The sequence below is a fragment of the Mauremys mutica genome, chromosome 3 (assembly GCF_020497125.1).
Source record: "Mauremys mutica isolate MM-2020 ecotype Southern chromosome 3, ASM2049712v1, whole genome shotgun sequence".
NCBI lineage: Eukaryota > Metazoa > Chordata > Testudines > Geoemydidae > Mauremys > Mauremys mutica.
In genome coordinates this window covers 138,720,682-138,738,827 of record NC_059074.1, presented here as the reverse complement: position 1 = coordinate 138,738,827, position 18,146 = coordinate 138,720,682, and the positions used below count along the sequence as shown (strand labels likewise).

Sequence of the window (18,146 nt, the reverse complement as noted above, 5' to 3'; positions counted from 1 at the left end):
TAATAAACAGAGTATCAGGTATACCTCACAGATTAAGTTTAATCAACTGAATTTGTCCATTTTTGTTTCTTTTCCAGCTGAAGCCTCATTTATCTTTGTTGCCTCATCTTTCTTGGTTTTATTAAAATCTCATAGCATGATCTGGAGAACTGAGCATAAAAATATGTTCCATGGAGTTTTCACTCCAAATTGCCTTTTGGGACTTTGCCAGTATGTACTCAAAAGTAGATTTCTCAGTGTCTAATCTAATCCAGCCTTCTCACCTTTTAATGTAATATCTGAGCACTTATCACTGCAAGGGAGTATGGCAACCCCAGAAGATGAATGATTAGATCATTGTTTCTAAACTTCATGGGGTGGGACCATTCTTCCCACTACCAAATACCCTTCAGACACAGGGATTCAGGACACTTCTTTTTTGGTAAAGATTAGGGTGGTTTTCTTGTTTTTTGTTTTGTTTTGTTTTGTTCTGGAACCATGTGTATCACCTTCATTACAGGAGGGCCAGGAAAAAGCTAATCTTTATTTACTGATTCCAGTCCCATCTCCCATGATATGGCTTGAGGATTACAAAAGTATAATGCTCCTCTTACATAGCAAAGGTCAGAATCTGCTGACTGCATTGAGTCCCTGTCCAGTGTTTTAGCCTTACCCACTTCAACCTCCTGTTTTCTAGCTTTCCCAGTACAAACAGATGCATGCTCATACATCTAGGAACAACAAATGTAGGTCACAGTTATCTGATGGGGGCCCTTCTCCTGGAAAGGAGTAACTCTGAAAAGAATGTAGGGATTAGTTATTTCTGATGGGCATCCAAAGCTGGAGATGTGATGTATCTGTATTTATGCTGGTTCAGTACAGCTGCACAACTAACTCTGTAACCATGGGGTTTTGTGTAAATTTGAGGGATTTCTGAGAGATTTTGTTCTAGCTGTTATATGTTGCGGACAGACATCCTAGCTTTTTGGAAATCATTCTTTCCTAAAGTTTACACAACTCCCTGCCTCATCCCTCCCATATGTAACCACCAATGCAAAACAAACAGACAAAAAAACCACACCCTGAACCCTGCTCAAATTTACATAGAGCCCTGCATCTGATTCTGGGGATTGCAGCAGGGATGCATGGTCGAACAGCCCTCTCTAACCCCCCACCCCACCCCCAGTACATGAAGTAGATTTGGCTCTTACTCTGTGCAGGTTTTCCTTTTGCAAGGCAATAAGCCCAAGAATTCTCAGAAAGGCAGGATCAGGCTTGAACAAGTTATACAATACATTATGTGTGGGATGAGGCAATCACCTCCCTGGGTGTTTTTAGAGGCAATATTACTGCTCTTTGGCCTTAATTCTCTCTTGGCCTGGATGCTCTAATGAGATTTTGCAAGAAGATGGAGTCTTTTGATTGCTCTCTTTTCCCTTTTCCCTTTTCATGTATTATCTTTCCTCCTTCTTTGATATACTTCTCTATCCTTGTTCTCTCTCTCTCCCCACCTTCCCTTTCTTCTGTTTATGACTTTGTTCTCTGCAGCAGCACACTTGTATTTCATTTAGGATTTCACATGGGGACTTTTCTGGGTCATGTTTAATCAATGACTCTGTTATAGGTATAAAATATGGCATTTTTTTCAGAACCGCCAGGCTAAATTATCTTCTCTTACACTCAAGAGGTAATGCTAATGCCACTGTTTACAGTGTTGCAAATCTATAATAAGTCAATTGAAATCAATTTACATCAGTGTAACTGAAAGCAGAATTTGGCTCATTTACTTCACTGTATGTGTACAGGTGTTACTGAGAGGAGAATGCATCTTATGATGGGTTTTCAGATAACTGTGCCTAAAGGATGTCATCTTTGACATAAACTTGGGGGTCATAGAACTTAGGCTGTTAAATTTCTAATAATGGTTCTTTGCTTGACTGCAGTTAGTGGATTTGATCAATGGTTCAAGCAGGTTGAAACAGGAAGTGCAGCTCACCCTGCCCCAGCCCAAGAGCAGGGGGAGATATGGGGAAACATTGTTTAATGGAGACAAAGTGAGGAGGGATAGCTGTCCCTCTGCTCTAAGCAGAGGAGTGGGATCCATGTTTCCTTCTTCTTGCCTCTTGCTTTAACCCTGGGGCTTAATTTACTCGAGGCAGGATGTTCAAGCACAGACTCATTCCTTCGGGGAAGAATAGTCAGTGAGAACTCTACTGGGGAATGGTGGCTTTACAGTCTGGCTGGGGCCCCATAGGAGCCCTGTGAGGCACTCTTTCTGGGAGATGTGCAGGACATTTCCCAGGCTGCCTGACATCTCTTCATCCCTGGGTGGCTAGCCCTGCTTACTTCGTAGGTTGTGCAACTATCTCCTGTCCCCTGATGGAATAGCAGTTGCAGGCAGCTTGCATTTTTGCAGCCTCCTCCAAAGTAGACTTCCTGCTAATGCCAGGGTTCTGCCAGCTTCCAACAGTGGAGTTCGTGGAGTTTATTGGATCCAGTATTTCTACATTTTAAAAAGAATTTGCATCTATATTTAGAATATGAGAGATAACGTTGAAATCGGTAATGCTTTCTCTTTTATACACTTCTGAAAAAATTACTTCCCATTATTAAGATCAAGCAGTGATAGGGATTTTAATGTTCCTTGCAGCACAGAGCCTATTGGTCATGAAATCACATGTGCTGGTGTCTTTTAATAAAGATGAAATTGATCCACAGAATATTCCCTGGAGTGCAAAGTCTAGTCATGGCTTCTCTTGACTCATCGACCTTTATTCATTTCCCGCCCCCACCCTCAGCAACCTGCTGTAATGAGTCCATTGACCATCTCTAAATCCTCCTTGCCCAGCTGAAAAGCCCATTCAAATATTTTAGTGCTGACAGGCAGAAATTCTATAAAAATGCAAATTTCCTTCTGCTGAAGGGCAAGAAGCGAAGAAATGTGGTTTTTTAAAAAATATTTCCTTGCTGCATGAGAGTTTTGGTGAGCTCTTACAGCTGGAATGCAGAGTTTTGAGCATTTCTGCCTTCTGTAAGATCACTGGTATTTTGATTCTCTGTTTATCAATGCTTCATAACTTTAGTGCAGAATACTCATTTTCTATACCTTTCCCGGATAATATAGGGCTTAAATGCTTCCCTCTGCTCTGCTGATGAACAAAGACTCCCCAGTGCTCAAGAAAGCAGTAGGAGTGGTCCCTGCTACAGCTTAGATACCACAGTCTTAGTAAAAAAAAAAATCCCTAAGACTGGAAACTAACTGAATACCATGTAAGCCCCACTCAGCAGGGCATGTTAATTGGTGACACCCATTGATTCTTTCCAGAGCATCAGTAAGGTGTAATCCAGATAACACCACACTTGGAGGGGTTGCTAGCACTCTGGAGGACAGGATTAGAATTCAAAACAACCTTGATAAATTGGTCTGAAATCAAAAGTACTACACTCTGAAAGAAAAAAAATCAAATACAAAATGGAGAATAACTATGTAGGTGGTAGTACTACTGAAAAGGATCTGGAAGTTGTAGTGGATCACAAATTGAATATGAAGCAACTATGTGCTGCTGTTGTGAAAAGGGCAGATGTCATTCTGTGGTGTATTAGTAGGCGTGTCATAGGTAAGACACAGAGAGGTAATTGTCCTGCTCTACTTGAAACTGGTGATGCCACAGCTGGAGTATTGTGTCCAGTTTTGGGCACCACACTTTAAGATGTAGACAAACTGGGGAGAGTACAGAAGAGAGCAACAAAAATGATTAAAGGTCTAGAAAACATGACCAGTGAAGAAAGATTGAAAAAAATTGGGTTTGCTTAGTTTGGAGTAGAGAAGACTGGCAGGGGCAAGGACATAACAATATTCAAGTATATAAAAGGTTATGAGGAGGAGGGTGAACAATTGTTCTCGTTAACCTTTGAGGATAGGAAAAGAAGTGATGGGCTTAAATTGCAGCAAGGGAAGTTTAGGTTGGACATTAGAAAAACACTTCCTAACTTTCTGGGTAGTTAAACACTGGAACAAATTGCAGCAGAGGGAGGTTGTGGACTCTGTCATTGGAGGTTTTTAAGAACAAGTTAGACAAACTCCTGTCAGGAATAATCTAGTTATGGTTTAATCCTTCCATGAGTGCAGGGCACTGGACTAGATGACCTATTGAGGTCCCTTCCAGTCCTACACTTCTATGTTTCTCTGGCCACTGACGGTAGGACACAAATAATTGGCTTAATCTGTAGCAATGGAGATTTATGTTAGATGTTAAGAAAAACTTTCTAACTACAAAGATAGTTAAATTCTGGAATAGGTATTCAAGGAAGGTTGTAGAATCCTCATCCCTGGAAGTTTTTAAGAACCGGTTAGATAAATACCTGTCAGTGTCAGGAATGATCTAGATTTACCTGGTTCTGCCTCAGCACAGTAGGTCCCTTTCAGCCCTACGTTTCTAGGATTCTAAGATATCTTATTGCCTTTGGCTTTGCCAGTGGAATACTGGCTTGGTGAAGTTCTTGTGTTTTATTTTTATTTAAAAGGTGGATGTAAAAAGTGAAATGATGTGAGGATTTTATTTCAAAGGGAATATAAAATTAGCACACTGCTCTGGTTTAGTATAGCCAGCCAACTTTGATCAGAAAATAATACATGATTAAATAGTCATACTGATTTTCTTTTTATCTCTCAGTTCTGTAGTTTGAAATAGCACAGTGTCTGTTTGTTCGTTTATGTCCAGGTGGGTATTGTAGTTTTAAGAATGCTTGAAAGAGATCCTGAAGGTGTCTATCCCTGTCTAAGGGGTTGGAGCAAATGCGGTTGTATCTTAGGCCTTGGCTGTAGATGATGGATCATGTGGTGTGTTCTGGATGAAAGCTAGATGCATGTAGGTAGGTATAGCAGTCAGTAGGTTTCTGGTATAGGGTGGTGTTTATGTGTCCATCCCTTATTTGCACGGTAGTGTCCAGGAAATTGATCTCTTGTGCGGACTGGTCCAGGCTGAGGTTGATGGTGGGGTGGAAATTGTTGAAGTTAAAGTTGTTTGTGGAACCTTTACTGTGAAATTCTATACTTTTTGCAGTCTTGTTTTAGTCTCAACTTCTCATAAATAGGAACAATAATGTCTGCAGATCTTTAAACTCAAAGTTTCCAAACTTTGGAACTTTTTTTAAAAATAACATTGAAGTGTCTGACTTAGGGTCTGATTCAAAAGCCCACTGAAGACAATGGAAGACTTTCTATGGACATTATGGGCCTGGTCCAAAGCCTATTAGATGTCTTCACAAGCTAAAAACAAAGGGAGAGGGCTTGTTTTATTTTTGTCTGGGAATAACTGACCATTTTATGCACTCTACTTTTTGTTTAAACATTTATTTCACTATCAATTCCTTGACTCCAGGAAATCCTCAGTGGTGATGGTGTGTGTAACTTTATTGGTCTTTAAATAAGAAGAAGTCCATTGAACTAATTGGCTAATACTCTGGTAATGAAGACAGATAATTGTTTGATTTATTTCAGCTTGTCTTAATATCCAACTTGCTCTCCTCTGATGCCATCCAGATGAGACAAACATGAGTGTTAAGTAATAATTGTAGCACAGAGCACTTTCTGGGCATTAATTATGGGTTAGGAAAAGATGATTTCTTTAGCTATGTCTCAGGCTAATTAACTCTGGTTGGTTAAGACTCATTAATCCCCGGGAAATGCCCTGTGTCTCTGTCATTATCTCTGTTATAAGATAAACAGAGGTAACAAAACTTTTCAAGTCCCCTTGTCCATAGTTTTTTGTTCCATTATAATTGCACGGTGGGGGTGTTGTCCCATTGTTCACTGAGTTCTAGAATATCTGTGCATGGTTTGCTAAATAATAAGATCACATTCATTGTTGGTCAGCATTATGCTTAGCTTTGGAGTTGTTTGAATGTAATGGAGTTTAATGTACTTGTAACAAAAATACTGAATCTCTATGTCAGAGGCAGGAAGAGACAAATCAAAGCCCTTTACTGCTATTCATGAAGGTGGATTGTATTTCTGCTGCAAGTTAAAATGCAACTCTCAACACTTTCTTTCACAAAATGTATGAAATTATGACTATATGCCCCTTTCTGTTTAAGGAGCACAAAGTAAAATTGTTTCAGGCAAAGTAATATCCACCCCATTTGGGGGTTGTATGATACTAACACAATACTGTTGTAAGATCTGATTAGATCAGATCTGTAAGATCTGTTGTAAGATCTGTTCAGAATTGTACCTGACCTGAATTGGAACTCATAATTACTAAGAAAAATCATGAGCAGTAATTGTTGTTTACATCAACCGTGGACCTTTTAAATTTAATAAAGCCTTTATATTCTATCCAGTAAAGCCACCATCTCCTCCTGAGAGTCGCTTCTCAAAACATACCTTTTCTATAATGCATACAGTAAATGGAACCTGATAATGGCTAGGTAGGTGATGAGCTGTGGTTGCTGCTCTGACTAGCCTAAAAGTTGGGCACATCCTATTATTTTTGTTACTCTATCTCCACGCCACAGCCCAAGCTGCTTGGTTATTTAATTCACCTGTTATATCTTTTCTGTCTTAGGCCTGGTCTACACTACGGGGGGGGTCAAACTAAGGTACGCGACTTCAGCTACGCGAATAGCGTAGCTGAAGTCGAACTACCTTAGTTCGAATTTCCTACCTGTCCAGACACCGCGGGATCGAAGTCCGCGGCTCGCCCGTCGACTCCGCCACCGCCGTTCGCGGTGGTGGAGTTCCGGAGTCGACGGGAGCACGTTCAGAGTTCGAACTATCGCGTCTAGATTAGACGCGATAGTTCAAACTCCGAGAAGTCGAACTCTCCGCGTCGACCCGGCGGGTAAGTATGGACCTACCCTTAGACTGCAAGCTTTGGGGGGCAGGGATTCTCATGTTTGCACAGTGCTTAGCACAGTGGTGTCCCTAACTGGGTACTGGGCCCTACTATAATATAAATATATAATAATACTGTTCAGAAGTTTACCGTTGAACTGAAGCACAGAGGAGAATCAGCATTAAAAGTTTATACACCCAGATCTGTATAATCTTCAGAGATCACTAATGAAGTACCATGTTATAGCATAGATAGAATCACACCTACTAAGACTCCCTCATTTTAAACTAATCTGAAGGTAGTTTTTCAAAGTATAGCCCTCTTAAAAAGGGGGTATTGAACAAAACATTTAAGATATCACATATATATTTTTTTCAAATCTGCCTCATTTGAATTGTGCAATGTGATTGTCCTACAAATGACCGGGATTGGGGTTAGTGAATAGCTGGGCAGCAAGAGTAGCTCAACAGCAATAAAATGTCTGTGTTCATTGAATCATTGTTTGTTGCCCAAACAAGAAAGGTTTGGTGTTTGGTGTGAGAAATATTCACAACGAATGATAACTCAGATTTCAAGGAGTCACTTTGGCATTCAGTCACAAAATTTCATAACAAAATTCACCGAGTTTTGTTAAATATGTGAACTTCCAATGAAAATGATCCCATTTCCAAGCAACAGTGGGCATACAGTATTTGAATTGTAATATGTCTATAAAGTTTGAACTTGAAATTTTTCATATTGGAAATTTAAAAGAAAAATCTCTCATGGGTAGCAAAATCTGGGTGGTGAGAAATTGCCTGAAACAAAGAAGCAAAATAACTGGATAATATTTTGTGGAAAACTTTTCTGCAGTTTCATATGGTTCTATCTGTGATACAGATCCTGAAATCTTTCTCAGCAGTTTGGAAGATGGGTAGCTTTGTCGGCATAATCCTGAAATGAAACATCAGAATAGGAAACACATACCCATAACTTCCAAATCTTGCAATTTTATCGCCGTTCTAGCTGGGACCCATGGTGCTTTCTAACTTGTCTCATGAAAATGTGATGAAATGCACAAAGGCATAAATTTTCCCTTATTCAAAATGGGGTATTACTGACAATGGAGCTGAAGCCAGCACAATAGCTGCCATTTCTCTACACTTTATAAGTGGAAGTGAGACTGCCCTTAATAAAGTTGGTTGCCCCCTCCCACAGTTTTCAATGAGATTGAAGGCACGTCTACAGGGAAAATGGCTGCCAGTCTCATGACCTTTGTGGGTCCAACTCATGATTTTTGATCTCTTGAGGTTGGCAATACTGAGTACCCAATACTCGAAACAAGCTTACCTTCAACCAAATACAAATGAATAATAATCACTGTCAGCAGACAACCCTTCCATCAATTTCCTCCTGTCCTCTCATAGCTTCCTGAACCTCTTCTTTCTCTATTCCCCCTCCCCAGTTGCTCTATTTTCCTTGCTTACTTTTCCTTAGGCCTTTGATCCCTGAGCACTCCCCATCCTCCTTTCTTATATCTCTTTGCTCATTCTATACCCCCTACTCCTCTAAGTCTCTGTCTCTTCCATTATTTTTCTCCTTCTCTGTATCTCTGAACCTTCCACTTTTGGAAGGAAGAATCAGTCACTTATGGATTCAAAAAAGGCAAAATTAAGGGCTTGTTCACATGGAAACTCAGCGCACAACAAGCTGGGGTGTAAATCTACAGCACTGTAGCCTGCTGCGCACTAAGTCACTGTGTAGACCCTGTTGCCAGGCATGGTAATACATAGGGTGCCTTGACCTGTTGCGGTTTGTAACAACAGTAGGTCATAGTGCACTACAGAACTTTTAGTGTGCAGTAGCAGGGTCCACATGGCCAGTTACTGTGCAGCAGGCTAGTGTGTTGTAGATTTACACCCTACGGGTGTTTACACTGCAATTAAAAACTCAGACTTGCGGGGCTCAGGCTACAAGGCTCTTTAATTGTGGTGTAAACGTTCGGGCTTGGGCTGCAGCCCAGGCTCTAGGACTCTGCAAGGTGGGAGGATCCCAGAGTTTGGGCTGCAGCCTGAGCCCAAACATCTACACCGTAGTTAAACAGTCTCTTAGCCAGAGCCCCATGAGCCCAAGTCAGCTGGCAGGGGCCAGCCACAGGTGTCTAATTGCAGTGTAGACTACCTCTGTTTCAGTGTGGACAGTTCCTCAATTACATAGTCATAGTAGAAGACACTGATATTTTCATTACCAATTGCTAAAAATACTTAAAAAAAAAAAGCAGGAGTATGGGGTTCTGCTCTAAAACTGGCTGTTACAGTAGCACCTTTTTACTCAACAAACCTGCTTTTTGTGTGCGGGCAGAGTCAGAGCTGCTCATAGATTAAATTCTTGATTACTTTAAACTCCTATTAAATCTGCAGAACCAAAACAATGGTGGGAGAAGGAATTGAAATGGATTATGTGCCTTCGTTCACAGTAACAGAATGGTTTACAAAGTTCAATCACTTACAGTTGTTGCACGTGTCAATGAGGCCCTAATTAGCCTGATAGAACTGTTATTACTGGCGATGTTAGATGATAAGGAAAGAGCCCAGCTTCCATGTCCTCCTTGCAGGGCTAGCAGTTAGAAAAAATGGCCTTTTATTTGTACACTGAAAACTCTCGATGGAATTTGCTGAAAGACTGTAAACATGAATTCACCACCAGACTACAGCTGCTTTTTAAGGTATCACATCTGCAGTACATGATATATTATGTATTATTTCTGAGATAATCTAACACAATTTTAAAAAGTAAGATTATATATGTGTTCAGTGTTTTATTAAAAAGTACTGCACATACAGGGACAACTTTCCCTTTAAATTAAGGACACATTATAGAAGCATACTTTTTCTGTGTGTTTTTTTGTGTTTTTTTTTGAAGAAGGAGAAAAGAATATTTCAGCAGTTCATCTTCGCACTGCTGAAGATTGTCACAAAAATGGAACTGAAGCATCCGTTATGGTCTGTTACGTCCATATAATTGGTATACTAAATAGTTCTTGAGAACTCGTTGGCATGTATAACAGTCTGAGAGCAAAAGCAAACAAAATGCTTTTTAAAAATCCACCATTATAAATTTACATGACTATAAATTTGAAGGACAAATTGCAGCCAAATATTATTTATTGTTGGTTTTCTCTTTCACTGAAAGATACTGTCCTTGTCCCAGGGAGCTTACAGTCTACCCAAGATTCCTTTGTTTATGCATCCAAGGACCTCCTAAACTCTTTTTGGCCAGTGTCACACTAGGAGCTAATATTGAATTGATTATCGCCATGGCCCCTACATCTTTTTCAGAGGCGCTACTTCCCAGGATAGAGTCCCCCATTCTATATTTATGGCCTACATTCTTTGTTCCTAGATATGTTTACATTTAGCTGTATTAGAACCCATAGTGTTTGCTTGCACCCAGATTACCAAATCATCCACTTTGTATCATTTTGTATCAGTGACTCATCCTCTTCATTATTTACCACTTCCCTAATTTTTGCATCAGCTGCAAACCTTATCAGTGATGTTTTTATGTTTTAGGCCAAGTCATTGATAAAAATGTTAAATAGCATAGAGGCAAGAACCAATCTCTTCAGGCCCCCACTGGAAATACACCTACCTGATGACAATTCTCTGTATACAGTTATATTGTGAGATGTATTAGTTGGTGTGACAGGGTGGCCTAGGCTCTGAGGTCCCCTGCTGGAGGCCTCATGGCCCTGCCACACCCCATCCCAGGAAAGGGCAGTAGAGATAGTCCTCCATGCTGTCTAGAGCGGGGGCATGGGATGCAGCCAATCAGAGAGGGGCTGCAGGAAGCAGCCAATCTGGGCCCAGCAGGCCCATATAAAAGGAGCTGCAGTGCAAAAAACAGAGTTCAGTTTCTTGATGGAGCTGGAGGAGCATGGTTGGTGGAGCTGGCTGAGGGAGCTATAGGAGCTTTGACAGAGCAGTGCTGGCAGAGACTAGGGGGATGTGAAAAGGAGATCTGGGCTGGATAATGGTACTCAACCAGGACAAGGCCCTGAGGTAAGGGTGACGAATGTGCTGGGGCTGTGGGAAAGTGGACCAGGGAATTGTAGTAGTGACACAGTTTATTTAAATGATGTTGCGAATGGCTGCTATCTATAGGGTCCCTTGCCTGGGATCCAGAGTAGTGGGTGGGCCTGGATTCTCCCCTCCCCCATTAGCCATTGAAAAGTGGCCTGGACTTTTGATGCACCCCAGAAGGGGGAACTGAACTATTTTAGTGGCCTAACAGGAAAGCTGGGACCAGAAAGGGCCCCAGAGTGTGAAGACATTGCCTCCAGGTAGGGGGAGTCATGGGGCACCACTCTATACCAGAGCAGGGGCCATTTGGGAGAGCCTAGAAGGGGCTGAGAGACCGATCGAACCAGGGTACTGTGATAGGCCCTGCTGGACTGATTGAGGAGCAAGCCCAGGGATAGGGCTGCAGATAAAGAGATGTTAAAGAGGGCACTGAGTTAGGTCCTGTGTTGGACTAGAAGCTTGGAAGGGGATTACTTTGTATTTTGCATACAGATTATGTGGGACTTGGCCAGAGGGCTGAGTTGCTGAAGACCCACCACAAAGAGAGAGCGAGTACATGCACTCTGACAGGGGAGGCACTTTCAAGAGGTGAGTGTCACCCCATTACAGTTGGTCAGATTTTAATCCACTTAATGCCCGCCATATTTTATATCTTTCTAGTTTTTTAATCAAAAAGTTGGGCAGTACCAAGTCAATCTCCTTACAGAAGCCTTAAGTATTTTGCGTGGGCACTACTACGTTTATCAACCAAACTTGCGATCTCATTTAAAAAAAGATATCAGGTTGGTTTAACAGGATCTATTTTCCGTAAAGCCAAGTTGACTTGCATTAATTATATTGCCCTTCTTTAATTCTTCTCAAGTCCTGTTTCATTATCTTGCCTGGGATCAATGCCAGGTTGACAGACCTATAAGTACTCAGATCATCCCATTTACTCTTTTTTAAAAGTTGGCATAATATTAGCTTTCTTCCAGTCTTCTGGAACTTCCCCAGTGCTCGAAGGCTTTTTGAAAATCAACATTAACAGTCCAGTGAACTCCACAGCCACCTCTTTTGAAACTCTTGGATGCAAGTTATATGGACTTGCTGACTTTAAAATGTCTGATTTTAGTTGCTTCTATTTAACATCCTCCAGAGATACTAGTGGAATGGGAAGAAAGTTTATCATCATGATATGAGGAGACTTTATTATCTGTTTTTCCTCAAATACAGAACAGAAATATTTATTGAATGTGTCTTCCTTTTCTGCATATTACTGATGATTCTACCATTTCCATCTAATAATGGATCAATACCATTGTATTTTTCCCCAATATATTTTAATAACTTCTCTTTATTGTCTTTAACTCTGCTGGCCATAGACTTCTCCTTTGCTTCCTTTATCAATTTTCTACAATTCCTATCTTCTTATTTATGTTCAGTGCTATCAAATTCCCCTTCTTCCATTTGTTATATGCATTTATTTTTTAGAGCTGCCTTCACTTCCCTTCCAATCCAGGTCAGTTTTTTAACCTGCACAGCTGCCGTCTTTGACTGTGGGTTTTTGGGCATCTAGTAAGGTGTTCTTATTTTTCTGATTAAATTCTTCCTTCTAACAGATTTGGCTTGTAATTGTTTTCAGCTTTGTGAAACTGGCCCTTTTAAAGCACCAAGTGTTGTGTTTGCATATTATAAACGTGATGAAGTCATGATCATTTGTCCCTAAGCATCATTATTTTTTAGTTCTGCGATCAGATCCTCTTTATCTGTTAGGACAAGGTCTAAAGAAGAAAATAATTCTGTCTTGCATGACAGTGGAAAAGTTACTTAAGCTCTCTGTGCTTCAGTTTTCCCTCAAATGTAATATGGAGGAAATAGTTCTCTACTAAGCCCAACATGAGGGAGTTAGTTAATGTTTACAAGGCATTTTATGATCATTAGATGAAAAACACAACGTAAGTGTAAATTAAATTATGTTTTAAAGAGATCATTTATCTTTTAACATTACAGGTATGCGGTTAACCTCAAGTGACTGAGTTGTAATTTTTTAAACTTCATTTCAGCTGTTAGGGCCCTCCCTAAGTTATTTGATTAATGATATAAAATGTGAAGCCATGTAGAATGCTTGTCTTCCATGCATAGCCTCACGGTTATTATACCTATAGTTCATGTGCTGTTTGGGGGGTAGGGAGAAGGCAATGATATGACTTTATTTATTTAAAAAAAAAATTTTGCTTTAATATTTAAAGATTCTTAAAGCAGAGGTAACTTCAGCTTCATGAACCTATATAATTGTGGATCAGTGATTTCTCTTATAACTGCAATTTAATTTTCAAAGTTAACGATGTAAACAGCACTTCTCTTTCCTCCGTGTGGACTGGATTAATCAACAGGGGAATATTTCAAGTTTTAAGAGAGATGGGTTCAAACTACAAATCTGTTCTAGCTCTAGATTTCTAAATCATAACAAATACAAGATAAATTTATTTGATCTTTTAAAATAATGCAAATGTTGTTTGTAAAATGTCTCCTCCTTCTATCAAAGCTCTCAAAATGGCAAAATTCAATACCTAATCCCAGATAATTTAAAATACAGTAGTAATGAACAACATTACCAAAGGAGCAGGACTAGGAAAAAGCATAAGAGTATCTCTGTTATAGCTACAGGATTCTAATCCTAGCTGGGCTACTGTCTTGGGTGATATTTGAATAGTCTCCTAAACTCTCTGAGCTTCAGTTTCCCCCAAAGATAATATGGGAAAAATATTTCTCTATTGTGCCCCATCTCCAAAGGTGCAGAAACTTAATTAATGTTTACAAGGAACTTTGCAATCATCAGATCAGCACTGTAAGTGTAAAGGGCCATTACTAAATTCCTATTCATATGGTAGAGTACTGTTTTGTATTGGAACAATTTGTATTGATGGATAAATGAAAGATAACCTTATATGTTAATCTCATATTGACGTGCCATTCACCCAAAACCTCCCTTTCATTATTGTGTTTTCTTTTGGACTATCATTATAAGTGTGAGATATAAAAGGCCTTTGAGGAAAGCATTCTAAATATATTTGCAATTAATCTGAGTGAGACATACAGAAGTGCTGCTTTAACTTGGTGCATGAAACGTGACTGCAGTAGCACCAGCCATGCTTGCAACATTTGGTTTGTTTAGTGGAGTACAATTATCTGAGTTTCCTTCTTTATAATATTGGCAAGCTATTAGTGGATTTTCTGTGTATAGGTATTAAGCAAAGTGAATTTGTTCTCTGGACAAAATTCAGAAGAGTTTATGGCTTACTTGCTTATGACAAAGCTAAATTGAAGTGTTGCAGATCTGTGAAGTGTGTTTAAACCTGTTTTTTGCCTTGAAACATATGACATATTCAAATTCTTCTGTTTGGAGGTATTGCTAACTGTGTTTTCTGAAGATTCCTTTTAAGGTAGAATCTATTTTATAGCAAGCTTAGGGTGAGTCCTCCTCTGTGTCATTCTCTCACCATCCTCTTTTATTTTTGGTTACCAGATAATCATCAGTATGGGTAGTGTGAGTTTTAAAGTGATGCAAGAATTTTCTTTGGAGTCTATTTGCTGTCACTGAAAATATGCAGGCAAGAATCAGTCTGGAGATAACAAGGTTAGTTCAATCAGGGAGGGTGAGGCCCTCTTCTAGCAGTTGAGGTATGAACACCAAAGGAGGAGAAACTGCTTTTGTAGTTGGCTAACACGGCTACCCCTCTGATACTCTCTTTACCCTGTATCTCCTATTCCTTTGTTTTCATTTTGTTTGTGGGAACTCGTTTCCATTGGCAATATGTAGATAGATTGGATCCACTTCCAAGTGTCAGTGGTTAAAAGCTCTGTTCCATGTTTGAATATTTCTGTGTCTAATGGCATTCAAGAAAGAATTTGTGGCATTGCATTATGTTCGTACTCTTTTCCATTATTTTTTGTCAATGATCTGTCCCACTCCTCTCTTTTTAGCATCCAACATTTTACAGCTATGTTTTCACTTATGCCTTAAAAGTGATGTGTTACTTGTTGAATCTTATTGAATTTCATATTGTTTTGTGGTTCCTTCTTCCTGGGATAAATACTTAGCAGTTTTTATAATGGTATGACATACACAGTAGTATTTATTTTATTTCATGTGTATGTAGAAGTTTGAAACTCTTCAGAGCAATAAAAAGCCTTTTAAAAATATATTTATTTTATTTTTGGAAAAAATAGATTATACCTTTTTTGGTTTCAGTATTACTCACACCGAATAGATGTTCTCTCCCTTCATCCCCAATATTGGTTTTTAACACAACCACTTTTAACTTCCTAGTCGCTTAGATACTCAAATACTACAATACTACTAACTAAAGATTCTAGCATGAGAGCTTCCTCCTTATTATTTTTGAACACTGTGTATGTGGCCTGGTCTACACTAAAAAGGGGGTTCGAATTAGGGTACGCAAATTCAGCTACATGAATAGCGTAGCTGAATTCGAAGTACCCTAATTCGAACTACTCACCCGTCCAGACGCGGCGGGGTCGAACTCCGCGGCTCCCCCGTCGACTCCACCACCGCCGTTTGCAGTGGTGGAGTACCGGAGTCGACCGCGGCGCTTCCGGAGTTCGAACTATCGCGTCTAGATCAGATGCGATAGTTCGAACTCCGAGAAGTCGAACTCACCGCGTCGACCCGGACGGTAAGTGTAGACTAGCCCTGTGAGAACACAATCTAATATGAAATTGTTCTTCTGGGATGTGACAGGAAGCTGTGGAACTTTGTTACACACCAGTTTTACAACTTCGGTATGACATGGTCTTGGTATGATACAAAGAGCTAATGGAAGGCTTTTAAAGAAAGCGCACATACTTAGTTGGAACAAATGGCAATTTCCTTTTTCACACTCTGTCCATTAAATAGATTTCATGCACATCCCCAAGGTTTGTGTCTGTGTTACGCACAAAGAAAGCCGTGAGCATAACACATCACGAGCAACACTTGACCTTTATATTCTTGTATCTTTAATATTTGAGACTCTTTGTTCTAACCCATTCTGGTATGAATGATTTGGTATCCGTGAGAACAAGACACTTTCTTTACAATAAAGGCACTTCTGGTTTTTATATGAAAACTTTCGGAGTGTTTCAGACAGACAAGTTTTCACTGAGACAAAGTTATTTTTAAACCTTCAAAAACTTGTTTCTGGTAACAATATATGAATTCTTCAGCTAAAACACTTTGAAAATCAAAGGTTTGTCAACTGATGAGGTATCATAGGGCCCAAGGTGTGCAGATCATGGTGGGTTTTTTAACTGATTAGTAATCTTGAAATTTCACTCTCCATCAATACATTGAGAGCGTCTGGGTGCTGTATGAATTTAGTTTAAATTTTGCCTGCTTGACATCTCTAGTGGCCTTATCAATCAGTCCAGGCACACTTTCATTTTATGTTGAGTTCTGAATGTACTTATTTAGCCATTGAAACTTAGGTCAATTTGAGAGCTTTGGTGCATTAAAATTTTGAATGGATTTTTAACAGATACACAAAAATTACAGAAGGTGTCAGCAATTTTCTGTCACTATTTCTCTTTAAGCCAGAGATCTCGAAGTTTCATGTCTACTGTCACACTGTCTGGAGTGAATCACCACTGAGAGTGCCTGTCTCAGGGCAGACTGTCAGAAAACAAGGGCAGACACCTCAAACTGGTGGTATATTCTATAATTAGATTTCACCAAGCCAGTAACAAATGTGAACTCCTGGATCAGTATACCAGTCTTACCATAAAGTCACAGACAGTTCCCTTAGACTCTCCAGCCTATCTTGCCACCCAGACAAACTGAACTTTGTGATAAAAAATTACTCATACCTAAAATCACCCCACAGTAGGTTGCTCCAAGTCCCCAGGGACAAGTCACTTACCCCAGATCCAAAGATAATACTGGTAGCCAATTCTATAGTAAACTAGTTAAAGATCTATTAAGTAAGAAAAAAGAATGAGTTATTGAGAGGTTAAAGCAGGTAAAATATAATAGGCAAATCAGTTTCATTCAGTGTTTCATGGATTTAATTGCTTTGAAAATTAAGCCTATGGCCTTAAACTGGTATTGAAAGGTAACTGCACCAGTGAAGGCAGTGGAGCCAGTGAAGGACTTGAGCATGGGCCTGATGTGTCCACAGTGGCCCAAGTCACTGATAAGGTAGGCAGCCTCCTTCTATGCCAGGTGGAGCCTGTACATCACAATAAATACAATAATTTATGCATGGGAGCAATAGTGTGCTACATTTTTAAATAATTACTATGTAGTCATTATAGTTTGGGTGTCAGAAACATAAGAGCTCAAATGAGCCCAACTTCTATTGACATTTTTTAGAAATTTTAGTTTAGTTAATAAGAATTGGCTGTATTTAGGTAAGATTTGAAGTATTAATTAACCTGGGAGTTAATGTGTCCGATCCTTTGGCATTGGTAGAATTATTAACTAAACTAAAATTTCTAAAAAAACGAAAGGAGGGTATTGGTTAAAAGATCTGTATACATACAGATATGAGTACAGTTCTTGAGATTAAATTCATAGCAGAGATGGTGAACTTTGTAGTTGCAAAGAGTTCTTTCAGAAGTAGTTCATAGGTTATAGTCCAATGTTTATATTCTAGTCAGGACTGGAGATCTCAACCTTTGGACTTAAGCTTCCCCTGCACGAAGCATTAAGTAGGTCTGAGATAAAAAGGATCAGGACCTAAGGGTCTTTTATACAGTTTTCTAGCAGCCACTTGACCATATATTCCTGGGTGAACAAAAGGCTTTTGATGTAACCTTCTGTTTCCCAAATCTCACCAGTAATTAACTACATAAATTGGCATAAGGCAATTTATCCATGATTAGGCAGTCTATCACAAACTTTTAAGAGACCTGCAGACAACATTACTTCACCCAAGATTCATCTAAATGTTAATATGCCCTTTTGGTCTCTGAATCAATAGCTATAGTGACAGACAGTTCCTGTCTGTTTACACGACTAACATTTAACAAAATATGAGTACACACACAAAATGATATCACCTCTAATTTCTAACAAGATAGATTTGCATTTCAAAGTTCTAGCCTCTCTACCATGGAATGGCTCTAATTACCATTCACATACTTTTCTAGCGTGTCTCTAAAAGTTGACTCTGGGTCATTTAGCGTGCAAGCTGCTTCACCCTTTCTGGCCATGTGTCACACTGTTTAAGATTTGTTGTAATTATAGAACAGTGATAGCAACAATGGTTTGCATAGTCATACTTTAATCAGA

At 39.5% G+C, this 18,146-nt stretch overlaps 1 protein-coding gene across 5 annotated transcripts in view; it reads left to right on the top strand.

Moving 5' to 3' along the window:
- Positions 1 to 18,146, top strand: part of PLD5 (phospholipase D family member 5) — a 280,023-nt gene that overhangs the window by 138,412 nt on the left and 123,465 nt on the right. Inside the window, exon 1 of one of the 5 annotated variants that reach the window (XM_045011369.1) lies at positions 14,399 to 14,492. The exons of the other annotated variants lie outside the window; for them this stretch is intronic. The gene's annotated coding sequence lies outside the window, so the exon portion shown is untranslated. Of the gene's footprint in view, positions 1 to 14,398; positions 14,493 to 18,146 lie in introns of those variants that run through there. 5 annotated transcript variants of the gene reach the window in all.